At 41.8% G+C, this 24,597-nt stretch overlaps 2 long non-coding RNA genes across 2 annotated transcripts; one reads left to right on the top strand and one right to left on the bottom strand.

Moving 5' to 3' along the window:
* Positions 1–904: 904 nt before the first annotated feature.
* Positions 905–2,688, bottom strand: LOC145429321 (uncharacterized). Its single transcript, XR_013909556.1, has 2 exons — positions 2,171–2,688; positions 905–1,950 (listed from the first exon to the last, which is right to left on the bottom strand). It is a non-coding gene; the product is annotated as an uncharacterized LOC145429321 (long non-coding RNA).
* Positions 2,689–11,938: 9,250 nt separating this feature from the next.
* On the top strand, positions 11,939–17,748 carry LOC113024625 (uncharacterized). The gene is made up of 5 exons (XR_013909786.1): positions 11,939–12,069; positions 13,373–13,635; positions 13,919–14,090; positions 14,475–14,595; positions 14,900–17,748. It is a non-coding gene; the product is annotated as an uncharacterized LOC113024625 (long non-coding RNA).
* Positions 17,749–24,597: the final 6,849 nt, after the last annotated feature.

The raw sequence follows: 24,597 nt of genomic DNA, 5'->3' as shown, positions 1-24,597 counted from the left end.
CCCTCCAGCACCCCCCCCCCCCCCAGGGACTCTAAGAAGGCTGGGTACTCTGAACTGCCACTCGGCGCATAAGCGCAGATGACAGTCAGGACCCGTTCCCCGACCCTAAGGCGCAGGGAACAAACCCTCTCGTCCACCGGGAAAAACCCCAACGTACCGGCAGCAAGCCGAGGGGATATTAGGATACCCACCCCAGCCCGCTGCCTCTCACCAGGGGCAGAGTCCAGCCCCTCTCCAGGAGACTGGTTCCAGAGCCCAAGCCATGTGTAGAGGTGAGCCCGACTATATCTAGCCGGTACCTCTCAACCTCACGCACTAACTCAGGCTCCTTCCCCACCAGAGAGGTGACATTCCATGTCCCTATTGCCAGTCTTGGCAGCCGGGGGTCAGTCCGCCAGGGCCTCCGCTCCTGGCCGCCACCCGGCACACAATGCACCCGACCCCTATGGCGCCTCCTGCCGGTGGTGGGCCTGCGGGAGGATGGGCCCATGTCTCCTCTTCGGGCTGTGCCCGGCCGGACCCCATGGACTAAGGCCCGGCCACCAGACGCTCGCCCTCGGGCACCCTCCCCGGGCCTGGCTCCAGGGCGGGGCCCCGGTAACCCTATCCCGGGCAGGGTAAACTGTTCCCTCGGTGTCCTTTTCATAAGGGTCTTATGAATTAGTCATTGTCAGTTGTTGATTTGTCCTGTTCTCATTGTATGACGAATTATGATGGGGCTGGCACAATATCAAATTTTTCACAAGACATATATGTGATTATCATGATACCCTCTAAATAACATCAGTTCACACACTATACAGATAACACAACTATCTCAGCTATCTGGAACTTACATTCCTTTACCAACATTTGTTTCAGTACAATAAGCTACATGCCATTTAGATGATCTCTAAAAACACAATAAAAATGCAAACACTTTTATTATTATAACCACATTATTATTAATTTCGGTTTAGTTTTTCATTAGATAATACATTTCTTTTTTAACAGTAGAAATATCTGATGTAACAATTCACTTTTAAAAGCAAGGTTATAGTGAACAGTTCTGATATATGAAACATAATTTTGCATAACTATGAAAATAAAAGAAAATGCATTTAAAATATAAAATACATTGAATATTACCACCACCATTACTAAACAGCGTGAAGTGGATAAAGATTTATGTGATGTTACATTTTCCTGAGAACTGACAGACTGTGATGACTCCTCCAAGTGCTACATGCTATGTTGTCCTGCTAGTTGAGCCTGCTGTCTGTTCTCAGCCCTCCTCCTGTTTCACTGGCATATATCCATCACCAGAGGGCTCCACCGACCTGCCTGTTGACATCAGAGTAAACCCCTGTGTCATGTGACCTGGCTGGAGCTGCAAAGCTGGACTCAGTCGTGGCCCAGGCAAGTTCAGAGGCAGTTGAGGAAAAGAGAGCAGGGAGCATGGTAAAGCACAAAATAAAAAAAGCATAAATAAATAAAATAAAAATAAATAAATAAATAAAAGCATAAAATAAAATTGAATTGAAATCATAATTTACATGAAGCGCTTCAAAAATTAATGTTTCCATTGGTGTTGCATTTGTGAGCTTTTCTTTCAGACATGCGTCTCTACCACAGCCTCACAAACTGTTGGCTGCTCGGTTTGTGTTCACTTGGTTTGATCTGCTCCACCATGTCAAATCAAATAAAACTGATACATAAATAACAACAACCTGATCTCCTGGATGTTTTCTTACACAAAAGAAATTGGCACTGAATCTTAAACTGAACAACATTCAGTAAAACATTTTTAATATTGTAATTGTAATAATACATTTCTCTTATAAAAATAATAATAGCTGTACATTAAAGCACACACGCTGTCCATTAAAGGACTTCAGTCAGTGACACTTACCTGCTGGCTGAGCTGCAACTGATCTGCTTCCAACTGCTGACTTAATTTCACCTGATATCCTGTCAAAGAGCATCACATGAGGGTGTTACTTTGTTTACGTATCAAATGTAACCAACTAAACTGACAAGACAAAAAAAGTGTGAAAAGTCTTTTGATCACAACCCACAGAGCTCTTCTGACGAACATTTGAGCTTCTGAGTGTTTCACTTGAAGCCTTGTAACCCTTTAGTTTCATCTAATCTGATTCTTCAACTTATAAACGATTGTATATAACAGTACCTGCAGTGCACCTGTCTGTATAACTCTGAGCTGATAACTTCAAGCATGCAGCATCAGGTGGAAACTGGCTGTTCTGGGTTGTTGCTTCATTTTTTGAATCTTCCTTGACTTTAGTACAGCCTGTCAGTTCCCCCACCCTGTTGTATTTCTGACCACACACACACACACACACACATTGCACTATTTCTAAGTATTAGCAGGAGCTCCCTTTGCGTGGTGATTCTGTGAAAAACAAGATGAAAAAGAAACTGTGTTTGTGTGATTTTGTCCTTTTCGTGGTTTTGCAGCCAAGAGCAAGCTAACCAGCAAACACCCACATCCTCACCTAATGTGTTCACATTATGCATTAACTGACTTTAAGCATTTTATCTTTGCAAGAACACATTTCAAACAAACTTTTCTTTTCATAGTGTTCAATACAAACATATTATGTTTAAACAGCATAGTACTGAAGTTGGTTTAGATTCTCATTCACATAATAAATATCATATCACATTAGATACTCCAGCTTTGCCCCAAACATAGAGCCAGACTCATAAAGAAGATCTTCAGATCACATCTTCTATAGAACAAAAACTGTGGATCTTTCTGAGAACTCAAATGTTCTAAAAGCTTTTCAAGTTGATATAAAAGATGTGATGGGGGACATTATGCTTATTGATCCTCTTAAAATGAGCTTGCAGAGCTTTCAGTTGTGTGCTGCAGCTCACAAAAATGGTTCAAAGCAGGCAGTTGTTTATGGTTTCTGTAACAGGTGCACTTCCTTACTGATCTACTGTTATAAATATCAAAGTTTCATGCAAACTGGGAGGCTCTGTAGTGAGCGCTCATGGGTGCTCAAGGTGACAACGTGGCATTCAGTACTTTAACAAGATAAAAGCTCTGAAACTGTACAGAATAAAAAAAAATACAAGAGATAAACAAATGGAAGAGACCCAATCAAGTCAGCGAGTCTCAACATGAAGGAAGAAACTTATTGTGGTACATTATGTTGTGAGTCTGCTTTGTTATCTGGTTGTTATCTGGTCTATGCACATTGCAATTGTTCTGACCACATAAACCTACCTGACAGCATTAATGCACTGTTGCTCCTCAGTGTTGGTATAGAAGCTGAACTTTTACTCTGCCAAATCTTCCCAATGGTTGAAACATGTCACATAGTGTTTGATGTGAAGCAGCTCTTTGTTTATTCCTGTACTGAAATCCTCTGCATTCAAACCTTTCAGACAGATTCCAGTTGTTTCATAGAACTTAAACACAAAAAGTTCATCATGGGGTTTCACAAGGTTCTGTGCTGACACTCTTATGGCATCGGTTTATGGATCCACAACAGTGAAAGTCAGTGATCACATATCCTCTGGTGTTGGGTCGCAAATTTTGAAGCCAATATGATAACCTCCCACCAACGCTGTGGAGGCCAAACTTTTCACATCCAATTAACCTCTGGGGGGGTCCTAGAAAAATGCATACACTATTGGGCTTAGAGCCACAAATCGACCACGCCATGAAAAGTGCCATAAAATATCTATATATTAATATTTTTTTCCACTTTAAATTAGCCAATCTTTTAGACCTACTTCTCCTTGAAATAGTCATATCAAGTTTTAATTACATTTCGCGGATTTTAACCCTTTATATCCCGGTTTCGTCACATGGCCGCACTGTTTTTTTAGCCCCAAAAAACAAAGAAATCAAATATTTCCCAAAAGATACAATTCCAAGGCCCGGACTCCTGAGTACCACCAACATTCGGAAGATGGCCCATTATTTGGTTGTAATGACCGTGGAATGGGAAATAGCGTTTATAATGGGTTTCAATGGGGCACAAATCGACCACTAGGACCAATAGTGTAAGTTTATCTGTAGCTCAGCCACTGAAGCTAATTTAAGGGAGTCAGACTGGAATTTTGAAATATATGTAACCAGACTTTTTTTTGGAAAAGTTGGCTATATTCCGTTCAACACAGGGCAAATGGCGTGTATACGAACAATGAAAAATGGCACAAATCGACCCAAGACCACCCAGAGGTTAAAATCAAATCACTCATAATAATTCTCTGGAAAATGCATAGAATTCTTAGAACAGGGTTTATTAAACATTGTCATATGAACAGCAGAACAGTACATTTAAAAGCAGAAATATCACATAGAAAGCAAGCAAACAAAAAGCGAAGCAACCCCGGAGTGCAGAGCCTTAAAGCACAAACAGAAAACGCACACAAAGACAGACAGGAAAGAAGCAGCAGGAAAAAAAGAGAGAGCCCCAGTGCATATCAGAGTCATCTTATACAGGGACAGTGATCCCCCCTCCTGTCGTTGGGTATCCTTTCATCCATTGTGTTTTCTTTTCATCTTCCACTTATGATATACACGACCCTACACCATAACTTGCAAACCAGTCTCTCATCCATCATTGCACTGGGTCCCTTTGACAGTTTCATGGCCAAAGTGAGTCTGAAAGTCTGCAGAAATGCAGTTAATCAGTTAATCCATTCAACAATATTGTTGGGCCTGCATGCCAGACGTAAACTGCTATCCATGCTGAGTGGGGGTTTACTTGTTCGCCTTCTGGTGTTTCAGGCGAGAACTAGAATCCCTGGTACATGCCCTGTAAAGGCCAGGTTTTTTGTCTTACATAGATATTAAAAGGGCTGTACACTTCGGCTTTACAATCATTCATGCTTTTGTGTTACAGCCATTTAAGGGGCTGTATGCTTTTATCTTACAGCCCCAGAAAGGGCTGCAGGCCTTTGCTTTACAGCCATCTTTTGTACAGCCATTGAAAGGCCAAATCCTGTTAAACACCGCTGCATGCTTCTGCTGCACAGTTAAATGCAGCTGCATGCTGAGAAGGGTCCTATGCACATCCTTTAGAAGTGCCAAGCTGAATTAACCCTTTGTTGGACTAGTCACAGTTGGCCATTGATATTAATCAACATGTGCTCATACAACAAGTGCCACAACTTTTTCAATAATATAGTGGGAGATATATATGACCTAAATATATGGGTCATGTGATTTGAACATACAGGAAATGTTTAACAAAGTGCCTCCACTCTATAAACACTTCGCTGTAAATATGCATAGTCTATATGAGTATATATGATTACACACAATTTATGAAAGCAACTATGATTACATGTCTAGTGTATACAGGTATATATGTCATAATAAAATCCACAACACTGAGTCTGAGCACTGGTGTACCCCAGGGCTGTGCTGAGTCCACTTCTCTACTCTTTTTATAGGTATGATTGCAGGCCTGTCCATCCAAGCAACAATTTTGTGAAATATGCTGACCCACACACACGGACCATTACCTCCTCTTTGACTCCCACCACCCTCTGCAACACAAACTTGGAGTAATCAGGACCCGGGCAGAGAATGTTCCCTCTAAGCCTGAAGGGAAAAAGAAGGAACACACACATGTAAAGGAAGCACTTAAAACATGCAGTTATCTTAGATGGGCTTTCATCAAGTCAGCAAAGAGGCATAGAAAAGAAGATCAGACACCCACTAGGGAGGATAAGAAAGACAAACACAACAACATTGTCATCCCCTATGTAGCTGGTGTATCAGAAAAACTCAGGAGAATCTTCTCCAAGCACGACATCCCAGTGTGCTTCAGAGCCAGCAACACACTCAGACAGAAACTGGTTCATCCCAAAGACAAAACTTCTAAACACAAACTTAACTATGTGGTGTATGCTGTACAGTGCAGCGAGGAATGCCCAGACCTCTACATCGGAGAGCCCAAACAGCCACTTCATAAGCGCATGGCACAACATAGAAGAGCCACCTCCACAGGACAAGACTCAGCAGTCCATCTGCATCTAAAGGACAAAGGTCACTCTTTCGAGGATCCCAATGTACATATTTTGGGAGGACAGATGGTTTGAAAAGAGGAGTAAAAGAAGCCATTTATGTCCACTGTGAGCGACCATCTTTGAACAAAAGCGGGGGTTTACGACACCAACTGTCTGCCATCTACAGTGGGGCAAAAAAGTATTTAGTCAGCCACCGATTGTGCAAGTTCCCCCACCTAAAATGATGACAGAGGTCAGTAATTTGCACCAGAGGTACACTTCAACTGTGAGAGACAGAATGTGAAAAAATAATCCATGAATCCACATGGTAGGATTTGTAAAGAATTTATTCGTAAATCAGGGTGGAAAATAAGTATTTGGTCAATAACAAAAATACAACTCAATACTTTGTAACATAACCTTTGTTGGCAATAACAGAGGTCAAACGTTTACTATAGGTCTTTACCAGGTTTGCACACACAGTAGCTGGTATTTTGGCCCATTCCTCCATGCAGATCGTCTCGAGAGCAGTGATGCTTTGGGGCTGTCGCCGAGCAACACGGACTTTCAACTCCCGCCACAGATTTTCTATGGGGTTGAGGTCTGGAGACTGGCTAGGCCACTCCAGGACTTTCAAATGCTTCTTACGGAGCCACTCCTTTGTTGCCCGGGTGGTGTGTTTTGGATCATTGTCATGTTGGAAGACCCAGCCTCGTTTCATCTTCAAAGTTCTCACTGATGGAAGGAGGTTTTGGCTCAAAATCTCACGATACATGGCCCCATTCATTCTGTCCTTAACACGGATCAGTCGTCCTGTCCCCTTGGCAGAAAAACAGCCCCATAGCATGATGTTTCCACCCCCATGCTTCACAGTAGGTATGGTGTTCTTGGGATGCAACTCAGTATTCTTCTTCCTCCAAACACGACGAGTTGAGTTTATACCAAAAAGTTCTACTTTGGTTTCATCTGACCACATGACATTCTCCCAATCCTCTGCTGTATCATCCATGTGCTCTCTGGCAAACTTCAGACGGGCCTGGACATGCACTGGCTTCAGCAGCGGAACACGTCTGGCACTGCGGGATTTGATTCCCTGCCGTTGTAGTGTGTTACTGATGGTGACCTTTGTTACTTTGGTCCCAGCTCTCTGCAGGTCATTCACCAGGTCCCCCCGTGTGGTTCTGGGATCTTTGCTCACCGCTCTCATGATCATTTTGACCCCACGGGATGAGATCTTGCGTGGAGTCCCAGATCGAGGGAGATTATAAGTGGTCTTGTATGTCTTCCATTTTCTGATGATTGCTCCCACAGTTGATTTTTTTCACACCAAGCTGCTTGCCTATTGTAGATTCAATCTTCCCAGTCTGGTGCAGGTCTACAATACTTTTCCTGGTGTCCTTCGAAAGCTCTTTGGTCTTGGCCATGGCGGAGTTTGGAGTGTGACTGTTTGAGGCTGTGGACAGGTGTCTTTTATACAGATGATGAGTTCAAACAGGTGCCATTCATACAGGTAACGAGTGGGGGACAGAAAAGCTTCTTACAGAAGACGTTACAGGTCTGTGAGAGCCAGAGATTTTCCTTGTTTGAGGTGACCAAATACTTATTTTCCACCCTGATTTACAAATAAATTCTTTACAAATCCTACCATGTGAATTCATGGATTTTTTTTTTCACATTCTGTCTCTCACAGTTGAAGTGTACCTCTGGTGCAAATTACTGACCTCTGTCATCATTTTAAGTGGGGGAACTTGCACAATCGGTGGCTGACTAAATACTTTTTTGCCCCACTGTATAATCCAGGTTTGAGATCCCTTCCCAGATGCCATAACGCCCACTCACATCCTGGGCCATCTGACCTCAGGAAATCACACGATAGGGTGGGGCCAGGTTTCACAATGAGCTCACCTGAAACCTTGGCTGATTGTGACCTACACCCATTTTCACACCATGGCTCATGTGATTAGAGGATCTTTAGGGGGTCTTTAGTTCAGGACAAGAAAAATGTAAGAAAGATGACACTCTCTTCTCACTTTCTTTTTGCCTCTCTCCGAGTCAGAAGCAAGAAAACCACAAATACACGCTAAAAGTTCAAACCACATCCTATCCCTATTCTCTTCACAGAAAACAAATTTCTTTCCACTGATAAAAAAATAAACAAAAAAACCATCATTCACAGGTCCGCAGCTCAGACCGTAGTAAGTTTTTGGCTACGGGTTCCGTGTCGGGCTCGTAGCCAAAAACTGGGTCAACTTTGCTAGCGAGAGACAGAGAGAGGCGTTGAAAGGCTGCTCCAAAGCAACTTATTGTTTCGGAGGAAAACACGAACACAGTGTACAGTCAAGTGTTAATAGCTTACTTACAACTGGGCTCGTCAGGCACTCTTTTTGGCTGTAGTGGTTATTATTATATTTACATGCTTCCAGCTCCCGTTTCTGGTTGGTGACAACCAGTGTTGGTCAAGCTACTTGAAAAAAGTAATCGGTAACTAATTATTGATTAATTCCCCAAAAAAGTAATCCTGTTACTTTACTGATTACTTATTTTCAAAAGTAATTAGTTACTTAGTCACTTTTTAAAAACATGATTTAAAACCTGAATAGGTAATAAAGCAATAGGTCTTTCAGCCCGATTCTACTTTTTCTGCATAATCCATCATATAAAATGTAACCAAATGAAAAAGTCTGTTTTAAAAACGTTTTATTAGTTTTAATATTTTAACCGTATGCATCAAGGAAAAATTTAATTATATGCAATATTCTCTGACTGGAAGAAATAAGTTTAACATTTAAACCTATTTCCTGAATATTCCAGCATATAAAATAAAATTGTTTTTTGTGTTTACACTCACACTTTCAAATAGATGCAAGTAGAACACAGCAGAAAACAAATAAAATCAAAGACTATGCAGTCCTGTTGCTTTTAAATCCATTTTCACCTGTTTAGCAGGAGTAGGGCAGGCAGAGGTTTGCCCGGTGCTGCAGCAGTCATGTCAGTGGAAGGATCCGGGAGTTTCTCTGTGAATTTCACATTCCCGTGGCAGCGTACTCGGTGCTTGCTCAAACGTTTAGGGGTTTTTTTCACTGTAAAAAGAAGTTTTCTTCCCACGCAGAGTTTACAGCGGATGCTAATGTTTTTGTCACTTTTTACAGAATCAAAATCAAAGTAATGTCAGTACTTCCACGCTTTAAACGCTGCATGGTCATACTCTCTCCCACGCTCTATATATTATCCACTGTTGAACTGCACACAGCTGTTGCCACGAACGTCGCATTCGGTTACGTCATTGTCATGAGACACTCTTGCAAACAAAATCACGGTTTAGTAACGTAGTAACGCAGTGTGCTTACGGGAATGTAACCATAATCTAATTATCTTTTTTGCAATAGCAATCCCTTACTTTACACATTACTTTTAAAAAAAGTAATTGGATTACAGTAACGTGTTACCGGTAACGCGTTACTGCCCATCTCTGGTGACAACTCGTACTTTTGGACTCTCCTTTTTCTCCCTCGCGCTCAGAGGGGGAGGGAGGGAGAAATAGGAGAGTCGTGCTGCCAGCAGAATGGCAGTCCATTCTGCTGGCATCACCGACTACACTGCCCGTGAGTCTATATTCTTTAGGGCTATGCCATCATAGTAAATCATTTTTTGAATAATAATTTAGAAAAATATTTCTTCACGTCTTTATGCGGGCCACAAGTAGAGGTGACATGGGCCGCGAGAATGAGACACAGGCATTAGAGCCTCTTAATGCAGCCATGCATGCTCTGAGCAGAGGGGGAATGGGTGCCCCAGGAGGTAGTAGCAAAGGGAGTCGACCGGCCACTGGATCTCCAAACATTTCTTCTCGACAGTGCTATACCGGCACTCCTGATCCGTCAGCTTCCGGCTGATGTACAGAACTGAGCGGTCGGCTCCCCCTACCTGCTGGGACAAAATGGCCCCCAGGCCTCTTTGAGTCATCTGTCTTCAGACAAAAAGGGAGGGAAAAGTTAGGCGTGAACGGCAGCAGCTCCCCACAGAGAGCCTGTTTTAGCTGCACAAGCACCACCTGGCACTGCTCCGTCACTGGTCTAGATCGGGGGCACCTTTCCGGGTGAGATCGGTCAAGGGGCTAGCCCCAGGAACCGCCTCACCTCCATTTTGGACTTGGGGCGCAGGCAGGATGCAATCGCTGCTGTTTTCTCCACCTGTGGATGCACCTGCCCACCCTCCAAGTGGTACTCCAGATACTGTACCTCCCTCTGTCCAACCGCACACTTATTTAGGTAGGCTGTGAGCCCCACCCTCCTCAGGGAATCCAGGATCGCGGCCACCCGCTGCACATGCTCCTCCTAGCTGTCACTATGGCAGATCACATTATCTAGGTAGGCAACAGCATATGCAGCGTGCGGCAGCAGCACCTGGTCCATAAGGCGCTGAAAGGTGGCCGGGGCTCTAAACATGCCAAACGGAAATATGACAAATTGGTACAAACCATACAGAGTGGAGAAGGCCATTTTTCCCGGGACTTTGCAGACAAGGGAATCTGCCAGTAGCCCAAAGCGAGCAGTGCCCAACTGGTCTAGGTGCTCATCAACCTGGGTCATTGGGTACCCATCAAACTGTGACACCTCATTCACCTTGTGATAGTCAACACAGAACCGCATAGAACCATCTTTCTTCACCACGAAAACTATGGGACTACACCAGGCGCTGTGCAACTCTTCTATTACTCCCATTTTCAGCATGTCGGCCATGTCCTTCTGAAGAATTTGTCTTTTATGTTCAGGAAGCCTTTAGGGCCATGAACGCAACATCATGCCAGGATGCATTTCAATACGATGCTCAATGAAAGACGTTTGGCTGGGCAGGGGGGAGAACGCGCCTGCAAAGCTCTGTTGTAAAGCAGCAACATCCGCTCTCTGCACTTGTGTGGGATGTAAGATGGTTATCACAATGGAGGGAGGTGGGAATGATGGACTCTGGCAACTCCCACCCAAACTCATGTCTCTCCTTGACCAGGCTCAAACCTGAGTTTAGCCCCTCTGTTGAACAGGCTCTGTTGACGCTGCTGAGCCTGGAGCAAATTATCCCATGAAAGCCTCCCCAACCCGTGCAGTTTTGCTCTCAGGTCCAGCATGTACTGAATCTCATTTTTTTCGCAGGACTCGACCCTTCCCCCCATTTTTTTTTAATCAGGCTGTCTGCCGTACAAAGTGAGAAAATCCCGTGGAGGCGTGGGGCACCTTCCCATGTCCCCATGCACACATCTTACCTCCACCCACTCAAACAACGCCCCGGGCAGAACAAAGCTTTGGTGGACCAGGCTCGGTGTGCAGCCCATGTCCACCAAGGCGTGGCGTATACCCCCTTGACACCTTACCGAAATGTGGTACGTCCCTCCCAGACCGGGGGTGGGTGCTGGAGCCCCAGCCACGTCTTCTGGGCCCCTGGCCTGAAGCAGCGGTGCGAAGGGGTTTGTGGGACTCCAATGTCAGTACTCTTTACCCGTTGCCTACTGGTGGTGGTCAGAGGGCCTGGTAGCGCCAGTTTCCGGCAGCCTCGCCTCTGTCAGTGCGCCCCAGGGTGGCTGTGGCTACAATGTAGCTTGCCATCACCAGTGTGTGAATGTGTGTGTGAATGGGTGGATGACTGGATATGTAAAGCGCTTTGGGGTCCTTAGGGACTAGTAAAGCGCTATATAAATACAGACCATTTACCATTTATGGGGCCCCTGCCTCTTTTCTGAGCTGCCGGTGCCTGTAACTGGTCTTCCATGGGCTGGACGCTCCACCGTACAGCCTCTGGTCCGACGGCCAGGTGATCCTCCGCCAACATCATGGCTGCGGTGAGGTTGGCAGGCCAATAGTACACAGCAAAAATGCCAGTGTTGATTTTTCAGTGTTAGTAGATTTCAACAGAGTTCCGAGTTAGTTCAACACTTAATCGAGTTAAAATAACACATCGGGAGTTGATTCCTGAAAAGTGTAAGTGTAGATTTTAGTCGTTACTGCATTTTAACACTGTGGGTGTTAAATTAGACCACACCTTCATTTCCTGTGGAGCTTCGCAATCCAGAATCTTCGGTCGCCATTTTTTCTTGCTGATGCGGTAAGTTTTATTCGGTTAAATATTAAGTTTTAGATTGATGTTAGAACAAGTAACATGATAACTAGTAAAAGAAATAGTATTTATATCAAAATACATCATCTTTAAGTGTCATATTTGAATTTTAACTGTTTTTGTTAAGCTGGGCTACTGCTAGCTAGAACTCTGCAAAGTACCAGTTTCTTTCCTAATATTCATTTAGCATAATCTGGCTATTGGCAGACTGTAATGAATATTACATGTTAATATATTTCACAGTTTTTATTAAATGCCTTTTATTTATTTTCGAATTAAACTGCCAAAGCCTTAGGGTCAGTGGTCTCAAACTCACGGCCCAGAGGCCACTCGTGGCCCAAAGGCCACTTGCGGCCCACGTCAGGTGAGGTGAAGAAGTATAATGCAATTTGGCCCTTAAAGTGACTTTTTTTGTCATTAGCCAAAAATGATTTAATATAAAGGCAATGAGGGCAGAGTGTTACCGGCCCTCATGGGTAGTGTAGTCCGTGCTGCGGGGAGAACGTGTGGAACTGCCCCTCCCGTTGTGTGTTTGAGCGCGAGAGAGGGAGAAAGTAAGAGCTGTTACCGATGAGAAATGGAAGAAGAGAGCATGTAAATATAATAATAACCACTGCCGCCAAAATGAGTGCCTGGTTGTAAGAAAGCTGTTAAGATTCGACTGTACACTGTGTTCGCTGACAGTAAAGCTACAAGCCCGACAACCCAGCGTATTGGCCAGAGGTGTCATTACCACGGTTCAGAGCCGCGGACCTGGCCGAGGTAACAAGAGAGTACAAACATGTGGAGGGATTGGCTTTGTTAGTTCAGTGAGAGTCAAAAACTAATGTGTACACTTATTTCTGCATTTTTATTTTGTTAAATATGAATAAAATTACAGCAGAAGTGCTGCAAAGTGTCTGACCAGAAAGAGAGGACCATTGTGTTAATTTGGTAGTTCAATTAAAGGCATCGGTTAGTTAAGAGGGAGAGGGGGGGATGCGTTCATATTTGCAGTTTTGTCTTGTTATACAATATTTGAAATTTAAAAACGAACAAACCAAACGCTACATTGTCAGGAATATTTGTGGGGAGGGTTTTTATCGCTTAAAATATATAAAAAATAATAAAATAGAAATATGGTTCCTACTAACCCCTGTGATAGTTGAGAGAATACTGTATTGCAGTCATGTTACACAGCTTGTACTACTTTAATTAAAATTAATTTTAACTCAGTCTAAAGGGACTAGACATGCTAGATATTTTGCAAAGAAATGGTGTTATATGCTGGACCTTATTTTACTCTTGGCAGGTGGTGATATGCTGGTTCCCGAGAAGAGATGAACTAATCAAAGTCAGCTTTTCAAGACAGCCCCAAGACTCTTCGCAACTTGTGTTCAAATGTGAGGCCGTTGTCAGGTGATAAATGCAAGGAAGAGGCACTCAACTGACATGAAACATGTCAAAGACAACATGAAGGTGACATTTCAACATAGGCAAAAAGTGGTTCAAGAACCTGCCATAGCTTCTACTGTCCTGGACCTTTTCCCAAGATTTCTGGATACACCTGGCTTGGTAAGGCATAAAATAATTTATAATAATAATAATAATAATGGATACTTTATTGATCCCCATGGGGAAATTACTTGTTTTTCTCTGCATTTGACCCATTCACTCAGTGAAGCAGTGGGCAGCCCACTAAGCAGGCGCCCGGGGAGCAGTGTGTAGGGACGGTACCTTGCTCAGGGGTACCTCAGGGTAGCCGTTAAGTGGATTCGAATGATGATGACTGCTTTGTGGTTCCTTTGTTTGTTTTCTTGTTAATGTGTTGTTTCTGTTGTTACACTTTGTGTTTAAGATTGACCAAGACTTCACAATGCTGTTTTTTGGGGAGGAAGTGTCTGGTAAGTTCCTTGCAAAGTGGCCAACATTCTTCAAGCCAAGGATCATCAAAGATTGCAAAAATCTGTCCCAGAGTACAGAATTGGATGAGCTGCTCATTTCTGCACAGCGTTACTCTAACGAGGCTGGTAAGTGTAAGTTGGAAATGGTAGATTTTGCATGCCTTTACAGCATTTGCTTAATTCCCACAACACAATATATCACTCATTTCTGTATGGTATGAAAACAAGCTTACAAACATGTTAAACCTGAAATGACATTTAATGTAGTTTGAACACAAAAAAAGTTACATAATCTTACTATTGTTATGACTCGATATCTACTTCACTTGGTGGCCAGAAGATTTTAAGTCTCTAGAAATGAATTTTTATACCAAGGCGCTGGAAAACTGCCTTATTAGAAAAATTATCAGGTGTCTAAAATGTCATCATGGTATTACATAACGTGGAAAAATGACTGCTGTGGTCCTTTAAATGACAGTAATTGTGATGATCTTAATTTCTATTCTGTAGTTTGGGACTGCGAGGCGGCTGCCCTCTTTTGCTGCTTCACTTCACTCCATCATCTAAGGGAAGGACGTCTTCAAAGATTAGCACATCAGATGCTGCTCACCACCTAATGAAATTCATCAAGGTATGCTTTTTAGAATTGTATATTTCTCTTTTGATGAGAACAGATGCAAATTATCAACGGCTGATATTTTAAGATGGCAAGGTGATCCAACCTGCAGCAGATGTATCTATCCCAGACAAGCTTGGTGTTGCAGGACTGACATGTCATTGTTTCTATTAAAACTAAATGTACACATTGAAACAAAAATAATTGTGCGCGCGGAGTGAAACATTTTAATATTGTCATAATTTCAAACAGCAATGCCTCAACATCAGATTATCAATTTTGTTTAATGTGAATCACTTGGTTTCTTTCTCTCCCTCAGGTGGGAGGTAGCACAGAGGCTTTTCTTAAGGCTGGCCCCACTCAGCCATTCGTCCTGTGGGTTGGAGAAAGAAAGAACATCATCCAAAGTTTCTACCCAAAGTTTCTACATTGTCCTAGATCAAAAGGTCATTCCCTGTGTGACACAGATGGGAGATGCAGGTTTTGACAAGGCAAAACTTTTCAAGGCACATTTTTTAATTTGCCGTGTCCTTTGATAAGGCATTGGACAACTTCTACACATTCATCCAGACCATCAAGTGTATGGCATTGATGTTGGCAGCGTGAAGGACAGTCCTCGGGTCAATGAAACAAGAGGAAGTCTTCACTGTACGGTTTAAAGATATCCACTATTCAGCACTTTGACTGGAAATGTTCATCTGTTACATTTGCAAGATACACCACACAAGTTGCTCAGTGTTATTTAGACATTTGAAGTTCCAGCATGGTTTGTACCCAGGAAAGTTTTTACGTTTGACCTGTGGAGAGCCTGGATGTTCATTTATCTTTCACACGTACTCTGGTTACAAGCGGCACTTATTCCGAGCACATGGAGACTGCGTTCACTCTGAGGTCATCAACAATTTTGAGCCTGTACCTAACGATGGAACCTCTGTTTCACAGCCTGTAAATGTGGCTCATCCCATGACAATAACTACACCGGTTCCAGTTGAAAAAAGGCAAATACTGAACATGTGCAGCTCTGTTATTGCTCAAGTACAATCATCAGGAGTTCCTGAAAGTACTGTACAGTTAGTTGGTTCATTGGAGGAACTGGTTAATGACATCCATGCACATGCAAAACAATCTGTTGTCGACTGTTTGTCAACTGATACATCAAGAGAAACCTTAGAAAAAGTTGAGGATTGCTTTGATCAGCTTGAAAATCCATTTTCATGTCTTAACACAGAATCTAAAAGGATAAGATATTTTGAGCAAAAATGGAAAATAGTTGAACCCATAGAGCATGTTCTTGGTGTGCGTTTTGATGTACGCAAAGATAGAACAACAGGGACATACAGGCAAGTTCCTGTCAATGATAAATTCATGTACGTTCCTATCATGGGATCCCTTTCATCTATGTTTCGAAACAGTGAACTTTGTAGCAGTTTCCAGAAAAAAAAACTAAACATGGAGGGATTGTACAGAGATTTAAATGACGGCTCCTACTTCAAAAATCACAGTTTATTCTCACAACAAGAACATGCTCTCCAGATCCAGCTCTACTATGACGATTTTGAAACTGCTAATCCTTTAGGCTCAAAAAAGGGGGTGCACAAACTTGGTTGTATTTATTTTGTTTTGAGAAATTTGCCACCAGAGTTAAATTCTGTGGTGATGAACATTCATCTTGTAGCCCTTTTTCATTCAGAAGACTTAAAAAAATATGGGTTTGATCCTATCCTAAAGCCACTTGTTGATGATCTAAAGATTTTAGAGACTGAAGGAATGCAAGTGCCCTTTTCAGCCACACCTGTGAGAGGTTCGCTTTTTCAGATTACAGGTGACAACTTGGCTTTACATAGCATTTTTGGTTTTGTTGAATCATTTAGTGCAAACTATTGTTGTAGATTTTGTTTAACTGATAAGACAGAGTTGCAGTCAGTTTTTAGTGAAGATCATGTAGGCTTAACACTGCGTTCCAAAGAACTTCATTACAAACACTGTGGTGCCATTCAACAAAATCCTGCTTTGGCCTCAACATTTGGTGTAAAAAGAAATTGTTTACTCAATTCACTTCGGCTGTTCCATATTTCAGACAACTATGCTGTAGACATAATGCATGATCTACTAGAGGGAGTGGTGCAGTATGAGTTAAAGCTTGTGTTTCAGTACTTGATTAAGACCTCTTTGATATCCTTGAATTCATTGTCACAGAGAATTATAAGCTTTAACTACGGATATGCACAGAGAAGGAACAGGCCAGGTGGGCTAAAACTGGATGACAACAGCAAAGATCTTGGGCTTAATGCTGTGCAGTCATGGTGTCTTTTGCGGAATAGCCCATTGATTTTTGGAGATATCGTTTGCAGAAATGATGGACATTGGAACTTGCTACTTTTGTTAGTTCAAATTGTGAACATTGTTTTTTCACCCATTATAACTCATGGCATGACTTGCTATTTGAAACATCTGATTGCCGATCATCACAAGGCTTTCAAATCTCTCTTTCCAGAACGGAATTTGATTCCAAAGCACCACCTAATGATCCATTACCCACGCTGCATTAGAAAAATTGGGCCACTCATACATATGTGGTGCATGAGATTTGAAGCAAAGCACAAGTTCTTCAAAAGATCTGTAAAGAACTTTAAAAATATCACAAAAACACTAGTAAAAAAACATCAGAATCAATTAGCCTTTCATTTTGAAAATTTTTATTTTAAAAGATTACAGTTCGGCCCCATTAATGAAGTCTTGGCCAGCAGCTTAAAAGGCAGTGAAGCACTGAATAAAATGTTTGATGTTTCTTCTATTGTTTCTACAACTTCCTGGGTCAAAAGTTATGGTACAGAATATCAAGTTGGGATGTATGTTTGTTCTGGTGTTGAAAATGAGATGCCTTTGTTCAGTAAGATTGTCAGTATAATTGTTAGCGATTTCAATACTTATCTTCTAACTTGTAAGGTCTCAACAGTATATTTCAATGATCACTTAAATGCATTTGTTATTGAGGATGGATTAGATGTCTTTGCACTGATCTCTGTAGATGATCTGGTGTACTATAGACCTTATGATAGGCAATTTTCAAATGGCACTGATGACAAAATGTACATTGTCCCATACTGTAATTTTGTATGACTTGTTTACTTGTGGTGTATCTGAATACAAAGTATTTTGGAACGTTAATGTCTTGTATTTCTTTGTAATGGGTGGATGTTGGGGGTTAATTGTAGCAGTAGAGATATCAGAGATTAATGGGAGTTTATTGTAATCTGGTGGTATTAATGATTTGACTGACACTAGTGTTAGTGTTAGAAAATTAACACTATTCAGAGTTGAATTTTTTAACACCAGGGCTAGTGTAAAGTACCACCAACACTATTCGGTGTTAATTTTTAACACTTAACACCAGTGTAGAATATTTTTGACACTGGTCAGTGTTACTCAGTGTTAATTTTTAACTCTGTGCAGTGTTAAAATAACACTAGCTCGTTGTTAAAAATATAACACTTTGAAAAGTGTTAATTTAACACTCAAAAGAGTGGACACATATAGACACTTTTCTAGTGTTAAATTTAACACTCACAGTGTCAATTTAACACTGGCGATTTTGCTGTGTATCAGGGCAGGAGATGTTCACGTGCGTCCAAACTGCAAATGAATCGCGCACGAGCAAAGCCGCCGCTCCCGCACTGACTGTAACGCAGTCAATTCTTCTTTTACTGTTATGCTGTTTTGTGGATCACAAGGTTTAAAACTACTTGTAAACACACACACAGTAACTCCACCCTAACCTGCAGCTGCAGCGCAAATAACAACGAAAATTGTTTGTAAACGTGTCCTGGAGTTTACAGGTGCAGACAGTGCAACAGCTTCCAGGTCATTTAGGCTACGTTCACACTGCAGGTCTTAATGCTCAATTCCGATTTTTTGATCAAATCTGATTTTTTTGTCTCCTCGTTCACACTACAAATAAAATGCGACAGCAAACACGCTCTAGTGTGAACGCTCAAAGCGGCCCGCATGCGCAAAAGAAGATGTCACACACAACGCACTCTGTTTAGACCAAGAACAAACAGTATTGTTTGACTGATGGCCATTAATATAAAGACTTCGGACTTTACGTTTCCCAATTTTTGCTTTAAGTTATTTTGTTATTTACATAATAATGTAAATAACCTAATAATGATCCTTATTGCTGTTTAAGAGAGGAGCGGTGCTTCAAAGGATAGCTGCAGATTTCTGTCAGAATCTGCAGATTATACAGTACAAATAAAATGTTTACGTTGTCTTCCCAACAGTTTCACTGACATCTACACTGGATGGCTAGGAAGCGTTCGCGATGTCTTCTCGGGCGCTGATAATTGGCTTCAGTCTTGTGTCGGTGACGTAAAAGGCGGATTTAATGCGACTTGACCGTTCAAACAGCAGTCGCTTTCTAAAACATCGGATATGTATCGGATTCAGTACCACATACGAAAGTGACCCAGATCGGATTTGAAAATATCGGATTTGCGCCGTTCACACTGTCATAGCATGATCGGATATGGGTCGCATAGGGTCAAAAAAATCGGATTTGATGCGCTTTCGCCTGCAGTGTGAACGTAGCCTTATTCTGCCAATATGGCAAGAAGGTCATAACTGCTTCAAGCACTGTCTATATCAGGGGTAGGCAACGCCAGGCCTCGAGGGCCGGTGTCCTGCAGGTTTTAGATCTCACCCTGGGTCAACACACCTGAATCAAATGATTAGTTCATTACCAGCCCCCTGGAGAACTTCAAGACATGTTGAGGAGGTAATTTAGCCATTTGAATCAGCTGTGTTGGTTCAAGGATACATCTAAAACCTGCAGGACACCAGGGCCCGTATCCCTAAAGAATCTTTGTGCAAAAAGTGGCTCCTAGCGGCCAAATTCTAAGAAAATTCTCAGAGTCATGACGTTTTCTTAGAATTTCCCCTAAAAGTGACACGACAATCCCAGTTAATATAAAAGCTATTCCTCAAGATTCCTAGCGCTTAAAAGGGCTCCTAAGGCGAGATCTGCTAAGAGCAGGGAAGAGGACTTTTAGTGGCTTAGGAGTTCCCCTAAGCAGCTGCACAAAATGGCCAACAGAAGAGGCAGGAGAGATGTCCTGCAAACACTGGATGACAGGGAATTATTGAGACGCTACAGATTGGATCGTGCAGGAATCATGTTTGTGGTGGATCTCCTTAGAGATGCAATTACTTCACCAACTCGACGCCACAACGCTATTACACCGGAGACGAAAGTAATCACAACCCTGAGGTATTTGGCAACTGGGAAAATGCAACAATGCAGCAGTGATGACTTGGGTCTGTCCCAATCCTCTGTCAGCAGAGTCATCACCCAAACACTGACAGCTTTGTCACAACCTAATATTGTGACACAATTTGTTTCATTCCCGCTGGATGCCCGCACTTTACACACACATAAAAGGGCATTTATGGACATTGCAGGATTCCCTGGCGTTGTGGGTGTAATTGATGGAACACATGTGAGAATAATTGCGCCATCAGAGGACGAGGCTGTCTTTGTTAACAGGAGGAATTTCCACAGCATCAATGTGCAAATAGTCTTCAATGCGGCCTGTAAGATTTTGGACATTGTGGCTAAACGGCCAGGCTCCACACATGATGCGAGAATGCTCTCCGAGAGTGGCATCAGACAGCTTTTTGAGAGACGCTATGTGCCAGCTAATTGCCACTTGTTAGGGGACAGTGGCTACCCATGCAAACCATGGCTCCTTACACCTTACCTCCAGCCATGCCAAGGGCCCCAACTAAACTATAACAGGTAAGCCAAACAATACAAAAATCATGGAAATGAAATGCAAGCAATATGTTAGAGCATCCAAGTAGTGCAATATTTCCATCAAATAATTAAAGGTCTCTGTATTCTATTGTAGGGCCCACAAGACAACAAGAGCGGTGGTGGAGCATGGCATAGGCCAGCTTAAGAGGCGCTTTCATGTTCTCCACGGAGAGGTGCGGCTGAGGCCTGAAAAAGTCAGCAAAGTCATCATAGCCTGTGCAATATTACACAATATTTGCAAGGTTAGACAGATTGCAGAACCTCTGGAGGATGGCGATGAGGATGAGGACAACGATGAGGATGGTGGTGAAGAAGATATTTACCAGAGGTGGGACCAAGTCATTGTTTTGCAAGTCTCAAGTAAGTCTCAAGTCTTTATCCTCAAGTCTCAAGTCAAGTCTCAAGTAATGTCAGGCAAGTCAGAGTCGAGTCTCAAGTCACTGGTGTAAAAGTCCGAGTCAAGTCACAAGTCTGAAATTTTGAATTTCAAGTCCTTTCGAGTCTTTAAAAAAAAAACGAAAAAAAGCATGTTGCAGTTATATGCTAAATGTAAATATTAGACCATGTAATTTTTAAATCTGTGTTTTTCTCAACACATGACAAAATAGTGAACTTAGAAAATATACACAAATTGTGAAATTGCACCTCTTTAAAATGCAGCTCAATTAAACCTAGCTGCAAGAATAATTTTCACCGACAGTTCTGAGATAAGCTGCATGTTATTCTTGGATGCGGTTGTAGGACCGGCTTTAAAAATCGCATGACAAAAATATCATACATATTAAAAAAAACTGCATCACCAACGTAGCCTGGACAACATTTGCTAGTTAGATGAAGTCAGCTATCTCATCGTAGCATATTTATATGCATATTTATAATTATACGCTTCTTGGAGTGAGTGCATACACTCGTGAAGTTTAGTAACTTCAGGTCACTGCAACAAGCCCAGGTACAGTTTACCGACGGATGGGTGCAGGACCTTGAAATGCACCGTGTAGAACGAAAGACCATCGTACGTATCATAAGTTTACCAGTCTCACAAATCGTCGTCATAAATACACATTCGTTAACCGTTTATTAATAGGACCTTTGAGCTCAACGGTAATTAATTAGCAGTGGAAATAATTTCTGGTAGCATTACAGAAATGTAGCAGTGACAATAATATTGTATGCTGTAATCGCACTGGGCAATTAGTGATACAAAACAACTGTTTTACCCTGTGAATAAAAGTATATGTTTTTGTCAGTGTACCATAATAACAGAAGCGAAACGCAATATTGTGTCAGGACAATTCACTATTTATGCACAATAAATAAAGGAGCATAGCGCGACAATTTCTGTTCAGCGCCAGACTTGCTTGTAACCTATATCACCAATTATGTTATGAAAATGACGCATTAACTACAACAGAAGACTGACCTTTGTGTAAATGCTTGGAGCAGACTAACCTGTGAGCTGGAGTGTTCTAGGACGTTATATTTGATCTTTGAATGGCTGCAATCCAGTCGCCTCTTTGTTACTTCGGAAACATGGCTCGAACAATTTCTCTTCAACGACGTAATCCGATAACAACCGATCTCTTTACCCGTCGGCTTCCCGTGGCTGTCATGCGACCGGCTATTGCAGTTAATAATACAACAGCTTCTTGACATTTTTGTGTTTCTTTTTATCGCTGTGTGACTGATTTCAATTGAAAGGCTGTGTGCGCTAGTACCTCTTGCCACGAGTTCCCAGAATCCTTTGCGGTTTTACCCCTGAATGACGTCACATTTTCAATCTCTATATAATATGCATGTTAAATTTTATATTTGGGGTAAAATGTCAAGTCTTTTCAAGTAAACCGGTTCAAGTCCAATTCAAGTCCCAAGTCATTGGTGTAAAAGTCCAAGTCAAGTCACAAGTCTTAGAACATTTTTTCAAGTCAAGTCTAAAGTCATAAAATTAATGACTCGAGTCTGACTCGAGTCCAAGTCATGTGACTCGAGTCCACACCTCTGATATTTACATTCCACAGGGGAACCTAGCCCAGAGTGGACTGCCTTACAGGGCAAACTTCACAAATTTACATTTCAGGCAAGCTGTAGCCCCATGTCTTTTGAGAACTTGTGATGGTATTAAGAACTACCACAGTTTTACTGCACATCACCTGCAATTGTTAAATGCAAGACAAAGAACACAATCTGTAAATGGTTTATTTTTTAGGTGTTCAATTTTAAGGTGGTAGTACTCCTCCTGAAGGGAAAGGACTTCTTTTTGTTTTTCAAACACATCAATTGTGAGTTGCAATCTGCTCTCCTGCAGGGGTGCTGACGGAGCAGGTGCTGCAGATGGGAATGGTGTTTGATCCGCTGGGCTATCCTGATATTGTGTCCCAGGCGCGCCTCTTGCCTTGGCTAGTGACAGTTGGGCCAAATTTTCCTCGTAACATACCTTTATGTTCGTTCACCAACTGGGCCAGCAACAAACCTTGCTCCTCAGTCCAGTTCGGCTTGCGAGTCCTTTTTTTTTCTTCTCCATTTTCTGTGTTTGTAGGATATTTGTTAACAAGCCTTTATAAATAGACCAGCCAGCAATCACAGACATTGATTAAAAACTGAGCCGTGTTACCCTCGTTAAGACCACACTGGACTTGTAACGTTGTGATTTCCACTTCATTAAGGACAGCCCCTTGAGATAGGCCATCTTGTTTTCAATGGGGTCCATATGGGAGTGAAAGTACAAAATATGCCAGCTAGGATATTAATATGAGCAAATAAGACACGAATCATTATTTGAACAGGGTGTAATGAGTTTAAGTTTTCACATATTTTAGATTCTAATGTTAGGCTATAACCCCTACAGCTTACTATTCATTTTCCAGATATTTTCTTGAATGTGAAATATTATTTACAATTACAGTCAGCATAAGATTAGAGTGTATAATTATGTTTATTGATTTGAGGGTACATCCTCTGCTCATTATCACCAAAAGCTCATTTCCATCAAACTTGTAGGATCAACCAATCACACAGAATTGTAACTCAAAACCTCAGCTTTATTGCTGGAGAAATTAAAACATGAACTGAACAAGGGTAGTGAACACGAAAATATTGACCACAGTATAAAACACACATCCGATGGTACGATGCGGCACTGAGCAAGGGCAAACACAGGGCTAATATACACAGGGAAGTAATCAGGGAATGGAAAACAGGAGGGAGACACAGCTGGGAGAGATTGGGGCTAACGAGTCAGGGGATCGAAGCTGGACACACTGACATAAAACACAATCCTTCAAAATAAAACAGGAAACAATACACACTAAACTAAGACACGGACTGGACAGAGAGAGACAGACTAGACACTGAACTAAACCAGCAAAAAACATGAGAACACAAAACCTAAGAACTAATCCCTAAACAAGAATAACTAAAACATAGATTAATAATCATCATCATCATCATCATAACCAACAAAAGCACCACAAGAGAATAAGAAAACAATCCATAATGCAAAAACACACCAAAACATAACAACTCAAAATACTGGCTCAAACTGACCCAGAACCGTGACAGGTAAGGAGATGTCATTTCAGGACTTAAACCAGACTCTAAGAAATTGCTGTGTCTAATTTTGCGATGCTGCGAGCAGGGCCGTTGCTAGCCATTTGGGTGCCCTAAGCACAAATGCTTTATGGTGCCCCCCCCCCCCCCCCCCCGCCACTGAAAAAAAAAAAACATTAATACTTTTGAATTTCTCAGTGGAATTTGTTTAATTAAATAACAGCAAACATGACAGTTAAACAAATAAATAAGGTTAAAGGAGGTTAAAAATACTGTTACAAATAAATACTGAAACAAAAATTGAACATTGGAACAAGAACAAAGAGCCTGGCAATAATGTGTAATTTTTTTTATAAAAAAATAATATATATAATATAATAGTATTATTATTAATATATTTACAAATAGTTTCACAATAGAATTTAAATAAGAAACTTAAATAAGAAAAATAAGAATTTGAACACAAAAGCCACATTCCTTAAGTAACTATGTTAAACATTTTTACAATTCGTTGTCAGAGTATGCCCTAGACTCTAGGGCATACTCTGACAACCAGAAAATGCAGGCGTGGTGTGCCTCTCTAGGGCCTAGAGAGGCACACGCCTGCATTTTCTGGTTGCAAAATCAGCTATAAGGTCATCATATGATAGTTTCTGAGC

The sequence above is a fragment of the Astatotilapia calliptera genome, chromosome 6 (genome assembly GCF_964374335.1).
Source record: "Astatotilapia calliptera chromosome 6, fAstCal68.1, whole genome shotgun sequence".
Lineage (NCBI taxonomy): Eukaryota > Metazoa > Chordata > Actinopteri > Cichliformes > Cichlidae > Astatotilapia > Astatotilapia calliptera.
Note: the sequence above shows the minus strand (reverse complement) of the source record. Positions and strands in the feature narration are given on the sequence as shown.